At 44.1% G+C, this 13,690-nt stretch overlaps 1 long non-coding RNA gene across 1 annotated transcript; it reads left to right on the top strand.

Annotated features, from left to right (window-relative positions):
* Positions 1 to 1,609: 1,609 nt before the first annotated feature.
* Positions 1,610 to 13,320, top strand: LOC116224693. The gene is made up of 4 exons (XR_004165697.2): positions 1,610 to 1,629; positions 10,602 to 10,768; positions 12,899 to 13,059; positions 13,160 to 13,320. It is a non-coding gene; the product is annotated as an uncharacterized LOC116224693 (long non-coding RNA).
* Positions 13,321 to 13,690: the final 370 nt, after the last annotated feature.

The raw sequence follows: 13,690 nt of genomic DNA on the forward strand, positions 1-13,690 counted from the left end.
CCGAGAGCGTGACCTCCTGGAGCATGAACATAAGGTGAATGCTAGACCAGTTGAGAGTCAATACTGTACAGAAATGACAAGAGCCGTGCAGATAGCCCCATTGGTGAGGAGAAATCCAGAGCCACGTGATGGGGAACATACTTTGTGTAAGTCTAAGAGACCACGCACAGTATTGTCACTTGCTTCTGCTGCAGTCATGGTACAGGGAGAACGGACGTCACCCACAGCACAATGCATACCATCTCTGGTCTTGACTACGGCTGAAATCAAGTCATGCTCTTGTGTTAATCATTTCATTGCTTTTAGCAATGATATGATGATTGGATGGGAATTTAGATGATGGACTTGATTATGGACATGATTATGAGATATGGGTTGATGATATAGGCCAGAGCCCTAGTATTAAGGCAGTTTTAATGTTCAGTGTTATGTTTTTTTTTTTTCAAAATAGTTTGTTCTGGTCCTATGAGTGAAATGCCTCATTCTTGGAATATGTGATACTGCCGCAGCTTTCTCTGTTTGTTTTTCAGAACAACAGTCTAAGGAGCAGCATGAGGGGAACTGAAACGCAGGAACCATTGACCCGCTGCATTGACCAAGCCACCACCGCTGTCCAGATTCACCTCACCCTTGGACAGCAGTGACGACACAACATTCAAAGACTTGACCAACAGAAACTGATGAACCAGAAATGCATGGTCGCCATTCACAGCTCGCGGAAGGCGGGGGTCGCTGTGCAAAAAGGGCCGTGAAATAATTTTACCCAAGCAAATAATGGGATTTTCGATTTCACCTGTGAAGATAAAGGACATGGCATATTGGTTTCAAGAGACACCAGATCTTGAACCACTACACTATGGGAACACATGGTGTTTGTTGAAATTTTGTAACAATGTTGGATTGTTTGATCACTATGTCTGATTATGTCCATTATGGTTTTGTTAGGTTTTATTGTGATCAATGATGTATTTTGATTTTATGATCAGATGGGGGAGATTGTTAGATTTGGGCATTTTTCATATACTTTCAACTCATATGAGTTCCTCCCCCACAAGAATGTGTCACATTCTCGCTACCTTCATTAACACACAAATGGTCAGAAAGACCCTTCCTGTCTGCTGACATTCACACCTTTTTCATATATAGGTAGCCCAGCATGCACACAACCAGACCACAGACACACCCATTATGCTAAGTTGTGTATTCTATTGACTATAACTGAAATGTAATTTGTTATACTGAGGGTGTTGTGTTGAAGAAAGGATGCCGTAGAGACACCAACCGCTACGACCGGTGAGAGAACGGAGCAAGGAGAATTGAGGAGACATCGCGGCCTGTGGAGTCAAAGGCCAACCAGAAGACAAACTACACTATGGACCATACCTCCTAATATCTCCTTCTCTCTCTCCATCGTAGCGTGTTGTGTGTGCTCGAGGTCTGGTACATAGAATAAACCGACATCACTATCAGACGGCATTTCATCGAGTTCTTTGCTAGAATCACGCAACCGCAACTAACGTCAGAGCTAACATAGAGGTCTGTTATATAGTATAGCAGTGGTGTTTTCACGGGAAATCTGTTTAGCTTTCCACCCATACCAACGATATTCTTCAGTTCTCAAGATCTACAGTTAAGTATACCACATAGAACATGAACCTAAGTTTAAGTGTACAGAATTTGGCAGATGCTTTTGTCCAAAGTGACTCACAAAACATTGAAAAAACTGTGAAAACTTAAACATTCTATACAACATAACAATACGAACACTATATAATATAACAATGTAAACATTCTATATAATGTCATAACGGTAACACTATATAATGTAACAATGTAAACATTCTATATACTGTAATAATATGAACACTATATAATGTAACAATGTAAACATTCTATATAATGTAACAATATATAAACAGTATATCATTTAACAATGTTAACATTCTGTGGTATGTAACAAAATGCATATAAACCTTCACATGAATGTGCAGGACTGAGAGGCCTTGCCGTAGCAGATGCAGGGAACAGAATTGATCAGAAAGGCTTGTGCTGAACACGATCGAACCTTCCCTGAGTTAATCACATTATGAGCCCGAGCGGAAACTTCCAGGGTTGTTAGCGGCTCCACAGGCCAAGGGGCCAGCCCAGATGTGAGGCCATTTATGGTCCTTGAGGGAGAGACGTGACATGCAGAGTTGTTTTGGGGAAGGTTTGAGGCCAGTGCCTGTAATTACTGAATTTGACCAACTGCTGTAAATATCGATATGTGGAGGCTTCATTAGAAAAGTCGTTTGAAGCTGTTAATTAAGTAGCTTTGAACTTTGAGAAGTTTGATTCTATCACACAACCGAGACCAACATGACACAGGATTAACTAGCAGTGTCTGTGATGGCAAAGTTGCACCTTTTCAGATAACTACCAGCTACCTTAAACGACATGTCAACAGCTATTGTTGGCAAATTTACCATGGACACCTTTTCAGTAATCTGACACATAAACATAAAAACTCAGGCTTGTTAAAGGAATTAAATGTACAGTCTGTGATTCTAATACAATACACTTAGAGAATTGTTCCTCAAGGCCCTCGAGCTGAACGTTCTGTGTTGGCGCTAAAAAGAACTGCCGTTCGTTCACAGTCCTTGCTCTGTAAATTGGAAACTAACACAGTGTGGCTGAGAACAAGCAATACACTCTTAACCCATAGTGTTGAAACAGGGCTTTGTTTCCACAATACACTCTTAACCCATAGTGTTGAAACAGGGCTTTGTTTCCACAATACACTCTTAACCCATAGTGTTGAAATAGGGCTTTGTTTCCACAATACACTCTTAACCCATAGTGTTGAAATAGGGCAATGTTCCCACTTTACATGCGATAAAACCTTTTATTGATCTTTAAGTTCTGGATATCTTTGGGAGAGTTACAGATGCATGCTCATACAAGCCCACACTATGTTTATGATCAATCAATAGAAGATGGTGAGTGCTGTTAATGTTGAGAGAAATGGCCCTCTTGCCTGCATCGGCCATAGCTGAGATTGACAGTATTGCATATGACAAGTGTCCACTCAATACTCCTAATACGGGGCTTTTCTACATAAACGGAGCACTTTACCGCCTCGTATGGAGAATTGTGAGAACACACACACACACTGGCAATCAATTGGCCAAACTGCAGTTCTCTTTCAAAGGCTTTTTTGATGTGTTGAGTGTAGTCCACATATGGCTGTGCACTGTAAAGAAATATCAATACACTGCCCTCAGCAGAAACAGAAACCAGAAAGGGTGTTTCCTTGCAGCTGGAGCCAAAGTGTTTCTGTGGCCAACGTTCCCTTCGGTCTCTGTTAAGCACCTTGAAACAAAGCACCTGTGTCAATGGCGCTGTACAAAGAAAATGGAAACGAATGAAATCAACGCTTGCGGGGCAATCCAGCCTTTTTCTTCTTCTTTTTTTTTTTGTAAATGACTCCAAACTTAACTTATAGAGAATCACGTCCCCAAAAGGTTTGCTTTTCTATTTAACAATGTAGCTCACATGGAATCGTCTGTCAGTCAATTATCAGACAGAATCCTAAAAAACGAAACTATTAGTGTATCTACATGCCCATTCTAGGCCTATATCTGTTTGTTTTGTACACCTATGTAATGATCCACATTGTGTATAAAGTCAATTAAGTCTATTGCAGCTGTGTTTTGAGATACTGTAGTCAGAAGAATTTCTTATAACAGTCCTCTTCAGGCATTGTCCTTTATCAGATAAAAAAAAAACAGCGAGTACTGATGATGACACGATAATTCTGTTGCACTAATGGACGGTGACGTTGAAGATTTACATTAAATTTGTTTCAGCAACACTACAAAAAAAATCAGTTGTATCGCCCCCTAGGAACTGCTTTCACTTTACTGACAACCGCATCCATTTGAAGTAAACAAGCCCTTCTTATTTAAGACTTGGGGATATTATTATATCAATATGTTTGGCCTAGAGTTTGTCAAAATATAGCCCCATAGACATATAAATGTATATGTATAGCCCTACCAAAAACCACTATGCAATACCGGTCCGTAATTTTGCCCGCAGTGTTGTCCCGTAGATGGCGCTGTGGTGCTGTAAAAAACACAGATGTCAACTCGTCTCCGTGTCCTGACACTCACAGAAAGAGAGAAATGGAGATAGCGATAAAACTAAATGTTACGTGTTTGTAGAAACACATGGTGTATCCTTATACACTTTCAGACAAAAAAAAATCTTTAAAAGATGTTGGCCTTCTTAGAATTCCACCCATATTTATCTAATTAGTGCGAACCAAATAGGCTCTCAATATTTTTGATTAATTGCCCTCCAATTGCGCCCCCCCCCCCCCCCCCCCAAGTCCAACCCCAATTCCGCTCTCGTTAAAGACAATGGCTTATTAGGAATTACTCCACACAACAGTGGCATTGTTGTTTCTCCTTCGCTGGAATAGTGTTCGACTTTCGTCTCAAATCGTTTGCGCTTCTAAATGGAAATGAAACGATCCAGCTGCGTGTGTGATAGCTGCCGTGAGAAAGCTGCAGCGATAAGGCGGAGGAGAATTCAATAGCTTTTTCCAGTCAGAGCCCGAGGTGTTTCACTGACTCACTTTTTTTGGCTAATGAACAGCAGTGAGTTAGAATGAATCAGACTCGGTCTCGGCAAGCCTCCTTCTTTTCACCAAGCACATTCTTTCTTCCTCGTTCTTGCCACGCTTTTGAGGGCAACAACCGACGAAAACCGGAGCCTATAATCATCCTGTCTCAATGTACGCGTCAGTCCTGTTCCCACTCACTCGGTGTCATGCTTCTTGCAGCTGGTGAAATTGATGGCAGCAATACCAAGTGTCAGTATGTTGGTGGTCTGATCTCAGGGGAGGTATCTGGATCAGATTCATGTAAATGGCATTAGGTGCGGACTGGGTGGCGTTGGACTGACAGCCAGGTGCTGAGGTGATGCTGGGAGGGTGGGCCTGCTTTGGCTCGGGCCCAGGAGCACACAGTGTTGCAGTAATGGCTTCACACTTGGTATTTTCCCGTAAATGGTGCCTTGCTATCTCCAGCACTCTCTCGCTTTTTCGTTCTCTCTCTCTCTCTCTCTCTCTCTCTCTCTCTCTCTCTCTCTCTTATTCCTCCTGTGTCTCAATCTTCAGATTTCACTCTGTCACGCAGCCTTCCTCTCTTTCTCCCAGTCACAGTTTTACTGCCTGCCTGCCCCCCCCCCCCTTCTGTGTGTGTGTGTGTCTCTCTCTCTCTCTCGTTCTCACACACACACACAACCACACACACACACTCACACACACAGAGAAGTATAATAATTGTGCCCGTTGGTAATCATTGAACTTAAAGGTCTCTGTGAGTGCTCAGTTTAAATATTAACAGAGAGAAAGGCACTCTGTTATGATTCCGTGCGTGCGGTTATTTCCCGGCGTCATCGTGGTGATGTATGCCTGTCATTTCCTGCTCAGAGCAGAGGCAGAGAGTGAGGCAGCGAGGGAAGTAAGGGGGCGGTCCAGGAGAACACGGCCATCATGGCACAGATGCTAGAGCATGTGTCTCCTGTTCCTCACCCACCACGGCAGATATACCCAGGGCATATGTCTTAACGTATACATACACAAGTATGGTGAAATGTGGACTACATATGGGTGGGCTTGTTTACACTATTAATGGTGAGAGACATTTCTAAACTAATATCCCACTGTGCAGAGGTCAGATGTCACGTCTGCTAATGCAAAGCAAGCCCAGATAGCTCCTTACTCCTGCGAAGATCTGGCCCTGGGCTGGCAGTCTTCCTCCTCAACAGAACCTGTTAAGATTCTACTCTAGAATGGCAAGCAATCTCCAGCTCCTTAGTGGAACCTGTTAAGATTCTACTTGAGAATGCCAAACGTCTTAATTGTGGTTACCAGGTTACAGAACTAAACGTATTTGCATAAAATAGACCTCTAGCCTATTTTCACCCCACCTACATGGTGATGCAACAGCCATTTGTCTCTTGTTATGAAGTCTGTTATGAAAAGCCTTTTACAGCCACAAAATACCTTCTTTGTTCAAATCAAGGTCTCTTCTGTAGTTTGGGAAAGTTTGTTCATGAAATAATTTTGTACTGGGTGCCATATGTCTTGGGTTACAAGTTGAACCTGTTCTAGGAAGAAGTGTCAGAACAGGGAAGCTGTCCTCTCTTTGGTCTGATGTTGTGAAGCCTCAATACTAGGGCCTAGAGAGCAGCTGTCTATGGCTTGGAGCCAAATGAGGACGCACTGTTGTGAGGGACGCACTGTTGTGGAGGACGCACTGTTGTGGAGGGACGCCCTGTTGAGGAGGACGCACTGTTGTGGAGGACGCCCTGTTTATGGTGAGAGAAAGGGCCCTCTTTCCTACATTATCAATAGCCGGAATTGACGGTGTCGTCAATGACAAGTGGCCACTCAATATTGCGTGTAGGGTTTTTCACTGAAAGAAAGCGCTTTAACTCCTCACATGGAGAGCATAAGACCATCGAAGAGCCCTCATCTGGGTGGGATCATGTTAGAAGGACCATAACTGTCTAGCTAAGGGGTAAGGCTGAACCGGCGCACAAACCTCATACTCTGGTGTGCCTGTCACATAGTGTCTGGGGTCAATCTCAGTTTAGTTTGATGTGGTTTTGATTCATCGGGATGAAAGTGCTGGCACATCCAGTTCACTGTTTGTTTGCTAGGACTCTGTGTGTGCCTTCACTGAATACTCCTCCATTTGAAAGTGATGAAACACTATCCTTTATTTCTGATAAACAAAATGCAATTTATTTCAGGCTGAGATGCCTAGTGTACAAGGCAAGATATAATCAAGCAGAAGCTGGAGCAGTAAGTAGATACATTATTATTCCTAAGTCTGCAGCAGCATCAGTTCACTTCCCCCCTCACCCCCGTAACCAAATAAATATTCCAAGCCCCCCCCCCCCCCACACACACACACACACACACACACAGGAGATGTGGTAACCTATCTGCCTTCATCATTGCGCCTCCATCTGAACACATTGCAAAGCAGTTAGTCAAGCTTATTCCATTTGACCTCATAAAAATATTACAAAGCAACCTTTGCCGAAATATCACAAGCAGAATCCATCATTTCCATTTTCCCCATTCCCATATATCCACAGATAGTAAAAAGGCTATTGTTGTATAATATACACTTCTCTGTATTATTTATGTTGGTTGAATATTACTTTGGTTTTAAGTTCTTTTGTGATTCAAGCATTCTGTAATGGGCCTCATGTATCAATACTTCCATGTGTGTCAGAGTGTGAAAGCTTATAGGTGCCACAATTCACCTAAAACACAAAACCCGAATGCCAAATGTTTCATAACTCATTTGTATCTCATTTTGAATATTTTGAAAAAAGCTCTCCCGACAGATGTTGTGATAAATTAGGCTCATTATTTTTAAAATCATTTCCTATCATCTCAAGGCCCCCCTCCCGCGCTCCGCTCCCCCCCCCCCCCCCCCCCCCCTTTTGAGAACCACTGCTCCTGCTGGGTTCTGGTTGGTGGTGTTGTTGTTTAGGATAAGGTAAGGTGTTGAAATAACAGACCACCTCTTTCCCCTCAGTATGACCATGTTAAAGTACTTTACAAAACAAATCAACGTTTTATTGAGAAAAACCATTGCAAAGGGGCATATAATCAATTCAGAACAAGTGTACTTATGAGCTTCAGTTAAACTATGTGTTTGAGTATGTATGAGTATGTATGTGATGTTTGTGTTGTATGTGATGTTTGTGGTGTTCAACTTTGTATGTGTATGAGTATGTATGTGATGTTTGTGATGTTTGTGATGTTTGTATTGTTTGTGATGTTTGTGATGTGTGCGTTGTTTATTTAGTTAATGTGGCATGGCAGCGGCACGGTTTACATGGTCCCTGACCGACAGGACGCCACACTGGCCCGACACAGCACACCCATCAGAACTGTGTGTATGTGTGTGTGTGTGTGTTTGTGTTTGTGTATGTGTGTAATAGCCACACTGGGCCCAACACAGCACACCCGTAAGAGGTAGAGAATTTTCCGGTATGACTTTACACAGGTCACTGTTTATTATGTGACAGGTAAAAACCATGAAGATATCCTGTTTAGCTCTCAAAACAAAGGTTTAATACTGTCTGTTGCCTGATGGGAACTGAACACTAGAATTGGGGAAACGTCAATTGCTCATACAGTTAAACCTCACAGACAAACACACACACACACACATGCACGCGGACACACACTGACACACACTCTGGCTCTTGTCCTGTCCTGCAGATGTAATTCAGGACATCCACCTTCCGTACCCATCACGAAGAAGATGGCGGATATTTTGACAGGCTCAGTAGCACTCCGGTTGAAAACTGACCCTCTGTTCTCGTTCCATCCCCTCCAACACCACCAGGCCTAAAAGCCCAAATGGGCCTACACCCCTCAACCCCTCCACCCCCCCACCTCCACCTCCACCCAACCTTTAAAGCCTGACCTCCCCTTGGCACAGCCAAACCAGTGCTAGTGATACTACATAGAGCGACTGTGGCCGGGGGGACTGACACATAGTAAATAACTGGGCCTTGCCAGAAGGAGAGTATGCGTATTTAATTTTCTCAAATAAGCCAGAGGGTCAGGGAGTGTGTGTGTGTGTGTGTGTGTGTGTGTGTGTGTGTGTGTGTGTGTGTGTGTGTGTGTGTGTGTGTGTGAGAGTGTGGTGTCTATGGGGGTCTCTCTTTGTGTGTGGTGTGTTTGTGTGTGTGTATGTGTGTGTGTGAGTGTGGCTGCAGCAGCAGCTTGTGGTTTGAGTGATGGGCCGGCTGATTGCATCTCTGGACAGAGAGATCAGAGATAGTGTGCAGCGGACGAGAGTTATCTATTTACAGCAGGGCTACGGGGTGTGTGTGTGTGTTTGTGTGTGTGTGTGTGAGAGCTACTGCTGCTGCTCTTGCTCCTGTTAAGGCAGAGGGAGGAAGAGGAGGAGAAGGAGTAGGTGAGTGAGGGAGGGGGGGAGGGTGGAGGTGGGGAGGGCGCGATGGGTTAGCTGCAGTTGCTGCTGTAGCTCCTGTTGAGGCCGGAGGAAGAGGAGGAGAAGGAGATGAAGAGGGAGTACGATGGGTTAGCATTATGCTGTCTGGTCCATGTATTCTCCTTCCACTCTGGTGTCTTACAATCTGCACGTAAGAGAGATGATGATTCAGGATTGAGTGTCCTAAAAACTTAATTGTGCTACAAGCATTGTTTAATAATAGAGATCACTTTGAAATCTCTCTCTCTCTCTTTCTCTCTCTCTCTCTAGCTCTCACTCTCGTTCTCTTAGCTATGATTGCCATAGCACTATAAAGCCTAAGTATTGTCCTGCCTTGTAATGGGCTGTACAGTGAATACATAGAGTGGTCTGAGTAATTGAATCTAATTCATTTGCACTGTGTTCAGCCATTTCCTCTGGGTTGGACTGCAATAGCATGTGTGGCCATAACTCATAGAGCCCTGCCCTGTTTGTCAGAGAGGTGCATACATCAATGTGATGCTGATTTCCTCATGATAAGTGATAACCCTATACACGACACAAGCAAGGCATGCTAACAGCTAACAATAAAAGATGGCCTCAGTCATATTTATTGCTGGTGCTTTCATGCCATTAAACTACCCATGCATGAAAGGAATATATTTTATATTATATATTATTCTTTGCTTTGCAGGGCTGGACGGGGACAAATAAAAAAGAACAGCCCTGGCATTTTGGCCCACCACCTTTGATCACAGCATGCATCTTTGTGCTTCACTTAAGTTATGTTAAAGTGTAGGCTATCCACAGTACCACAATACCACATACCCAAACCACAAAGCTTTGTGTTTCCCTTAAGTTATGTTAAAGTGTAGGCTATCCACAGTACCACAGTACCACATACCCAAACCACAAAGCTTTGTGCTTCCGTCAGTGATGGTGGAGCTCGTCACGTCACGCTCAGCAGTATCAGTGATGGTGCTACTCGTCAGGTCACGCTCAGCAGTATCAGTGATGGTGCTGATGGTGCTACTCATCACGTCACACTCAGCAGTATCAGTGATAGTGCTACTCGTCACGTCATGCTCAGCAGTATCAGTGATGGTGCTACTCGTCACGCTCAGCAGTACCGCTTCAGAAGGTCCTGTAACAATAATGACATTTGACAGCAGAGACCTCAGTCTCTTAGCACCTTGCTCGCACTTCGCTTGTCTGTTTTGTCACACTATTTCCTGTCACTGAGCCAAATGTGGTTAATGGTTGAGACTGAGGCACAAAGGTGGCCTAGCCAGATGTGACTGGGCGCCAGCCAGTGACAGTTAAGAAACTACCATCTATTTTATGGGCCAGTCAAAAAATTTAATGAATTTAAAAAACGAAATTAAAGTCTGTTTCTGTCAGCCCAAAAGTCGCACCGGCCCAAGAGCCTGGTATGCCAGATGGCGCTGATTTGGAATAAACCCATGACATTTGGGTAACTGTGGTTTTCTTTACCAGCAGTACTCCAAGAAAATGGATTTATCTCTTCTTGTTGGCATTCTGAGTTCCTTGGTAGAATCCTGACACTCATCATTTTGGCAGATTCCAAGCTGTAGCCATAGAGATAAAGGAAGGTCGCCACCCTCTTTATTTGGGCCTGTGAGCTGAACTCGAGCCCCAGACGGTCACAGATTACTGAGAGAGGCAAACAGGATGCTGAGACACAGCTGAAAAGGCTTCTTTCTTATCCTCACTCCCAGCCAGTCAAGGTGAGTGTGTCATTCACAAACCACTGTTTCTGTGTGTGTGTGTGTGTGTGTGTGTGTGTGTTTGTGTGGATGTGTGTGTTTGTGTGCCTGTGGATGTGCCTGTGTGTATGTGTGAGTGTATACATGTGTGTGTGTGTGTGTGTGTGTGTGTGTGTGTGTGTGTGTGTGTGTGTGTGTGTGTGTGTGTGTGTGTGTGTGTGTGTGTGTGAGAGAGTTTCTTTACAGGTGACCTTCATCACTGGTCTAACGGTTGGATCACAGACACATTCAGACGCGTAGACAACACTGCCGATAGATGCCGCAGCCATTGTGCCGCTCAGAAAACTCATTAGCCCTCGCAGAAAGGGCCACTCCGCTCACCGGCACCAAATCAATGACGCCGGCTATGATTTCATTTCACGGGCTCTGACCCCCCAACTGAACCTGCCCGTCTGGCTAGCGCAGGCGTAGCTGAGACTGAATGGCCAGTCAATGGGTCTCGATGATCATCTCCTGAGATTCTCTCCCCTCTCAGCTCTGTTTCATCTGAGGGCTGCTGTTGTATCACACCTGGTGGAGTGGAGATGGCCCACCAACCACTGACACACTGAGCAGGCTGAGTACCCTCTCACTGTGGAGAGGGAACTAACATATGACAGAGACTCAGGAGTAGCACACCACAGAGGCTCGAAAGTGTCACGTCACAAAAATGACTAGAACTAATACAAACACAATATCTTGATAACTTCAGGGGAGAGGAGGCGCAAGCAGTAACATCCTTTGCCATGTATGGGTCTGTGTATCCATAGGGACCTGGGTTTGAGTCTGTGTATCCATGGGGACCTGGGATTGAGTCTGTGTATCCATGGGGACCTGGGGACCTGGGTTTGTCTGTGTATCCATGGGGACCTAGGTTTGAGTCTGACATTTTCCAAACCTCCTCCCAGTCTCTCTCCCACTCAAAGACCCCAAAATAAACTCAACAGAACACTAACACATCACAAACACTCAAAACGAACATATCACAAGCTAACGCATCACAGATACTTAAACCTCTCCATATACTGTATTTTATGAACCTGTGGAACAGACACATAAAGAATTCATGAACTAACAGACCCCACATGTCAGGGACTGTAATCTTGTACGGACACTTGAATCTTGTATGACCTCATGCCCCATTTTTGGATTGGTTTAGAAATCTCAAAGGCTGATGATGCTGTCATTATTATTATTATTATTATTATCATTATTATTATTATCATTATTATAATAATAATGATGATGATGATGATGATGATAATACATTTGATTTGAGAGTGTCTTTCAGGGCACCCAAGGTTTCTCAAACAACAGAGATACAACGTCACAGTAAAAATGGCAGTCTTGTGAGCTTTTGGAGCTTTTTTTTTAAACTTGATGGATTCACTGTAGAAAAGACTTGCTGAGGAGGACTGCAGCAGGGGTGTAGATCTCCAGAGAGACTGGCACAGTGTGGCCAACCACACATCAGGTAGAGAGACTGGCACACTGTGGCCAACCACACATCAGGTAGAGAGACTGGCACACTGTGGTCAACACACATCAGGTAGAGAGACTGGCACACTGTGGTCAATTCACACATCAGGTAGAGAGACTGGCACACTGTGGCCAACACACATCAGGTAGAGAGACTGGCACAACTGGTCAACTCGGCGGTCAGAGACCCTCTACAGACCAGAGAGAAGGGATAGTTCTGTTGAATTTGGAGCCATGATGTGACGAAAGGCATCCTGGACGCTGGAGAATGACTCGGGTGTGTGTAGCTTCCCCAAGTTCATCTGTTAAGCATTCTGGCATCCTCAATTCGGTAGGTACTGTGTCTAGAAATGGCAAGACTTCAGCCGAACTTCACTGGGACCCACAAAAAGAGGCTGAGTAGCAGGCAGAGTTTTGATCTTGAAAATCCCAAACAGAGATTTTACCCAGTTGTAGAACAGTTAGCATAACTCTGCAAAGAAACCTTGGTGTACAGTATCGCGTGATCTCCAGCAGGGGAAATCCATCTCGGTTGCTGCACAGGACTAGAGGGCCATATGATGAGAACTAATAGCCTATTCTTTTATTCAATTTTTTCTCTTTCTTCTTTCCTTCTGTCTTTCTCTCTAACAGGTCTTCACGAGATGACTGCTGGAGGACTTTGAAGATGACAGCGCACCGACATCGCCATGAGCTTGATGAGATCAGAGGTGTGGGGTCCAGAGGTCACATAGAGGTCGCTGTGTGCACAGTCTCAGATGAAACGGGTCGTGTGAAAGCTCACTGTGATGAAGGTGATGATTATGAATAGGAAGCGTTGGGGGCTTGCATATTTTGAACGATATTCAGATGAGATGAGAAAATGCCAACTCTGTGGTTTTCCCGGTGACCCAGGTGACCTCTTCTCACAGGGTGAAAAGGCCAAAATTTTGCATTGACCTTCAGTCAACATGAGGACAAGGTCTTGGAAATGACATTCTGCAGAAACTGCACGTTGTGATGACACTAAGGCATTAAAGATACAGTCCTCTCTAATTCTGAGTAAGATTATTGGTATTTTAACTCAACAGCCAATCAAATACACCTCTTCCTTCAATGCTCCTGAATGTTGTTTGTTTCTGTCCCATTTAAAGAGCCAAGACTCTGTTCAAACACCTGAATCTCTTTGAGCATACACATAGAACTGACAGCTGGAGGACCCTGAGTTTTAATTGGACAAAAGGTGTATTGTGTTATAATCGAGGACTGCACCTGCAATGACTGAGCTGCCTTAACGACAACAGCAGCATTTTAAAGGATTTGTACGCAGCTTTCAGAGCCCTCATAAAATGAACACAAAAAGATTAAAGACCACTTAGGCCTGTTTTTACATTGGCTCGCAACACCTTAAAGCCACGGTGGGTTTTATTCAATTCATGCCAATTA

The sequence above is a fragment of the Clupea harengus genome, chromosome 18, assembly GCF_900700415.2.
Source record: "Clupea harengus chromosome 18, Ch_v2.0.2, whole genome shotgun sequence".
NCBI lineage: Eukaryota > Metazoa > Chordata > Actinopteri > Clupeiformes > Clupeidae > Clupea > Clupea harengus.